We start from the raw sequence: 815 nt of genomic DNA on the forward strand, positions 1-815 counted from the left end.
AGAAGAAGAAAAGAAGAAGGAGAAGAAGGAGGAGGAGAAGGAGGAGAAGAAGAAGAAGAAGAAGAAGAAGAAGAAGAAGAAGAAGAAGAAGAAGAAGAAGAAGAAGAAGAAGAGGAGGAGGAGGAGGAGGAGGAGGAGGAGGAGGAGGAGGAGGAGGAGGAAGAGGAGGAGGAGGAGGAAGAAGAAGAAGAAGAAAGAAGAAAGAACCCGGTGCAGTGGCTCACGCCTGTAATCCCAGCACTTTGGGAGGCCGAGGCCGGCAGATCACGAGGTCAGGAGATCGAGACCATCGTGGCCAACATAATGAAACCTCGTCTTTACTAAAAATACAGAAATAACTGGGCATGGTGGCGTACGCCTGTAATCCCAGCTACTCGGGAGGCTGAGGCAGGAGAATCGCTGGAACCCAGGAGAGGGAGGTTGCAGTGAGCCGAGATAGCGCCATTGCACTCCAGCCTGGGCAACAAGAGCAAAACTCTGTCAAAAAAAAAAAGAGAAGGCCGGGCACGGTGGCTCAAGCCTGTAATCCCAGCACTTTGGGAGGCCAAGACGGGCGGATCACCAGGTCAGGAGAGCGAGACCATCCTGGCTAACACGGTGAAACCCCGTCTCTACTAAAAAAATACAAAAACAAAAACTAGCCGGGCGAGGTGGCAGGCGCCTGTAGTCCCAGCTACTCCGCAGGCTGAGGCAGGAGAATGGCGTAAACCCAGGAGGCGGAGCTTGCAGTGAGCTGAGATCAAGCCACTGCACTCGAGCCCGGGCGACAGAGCGAGACTCCGTCTCAAAAAAAAAAAAAAAGAAAAAAAAAAAAA

This window comes from Theropithecus gelada, chromosome 1, assembly GCF_003255815.1.
Source record: "Theropithecus gelada isolate Dixy chromosome 1, Tgel_1.0, whole genome shotgun sequence".
In the NCBI taxonomy this organism is placed as follows: domain Eukaryota; kingdom Metazoa; phylum Chordata; class Mammalia; order Primates; family Cercopithecidae; genus Theropithecus; species Theropithecus gelada.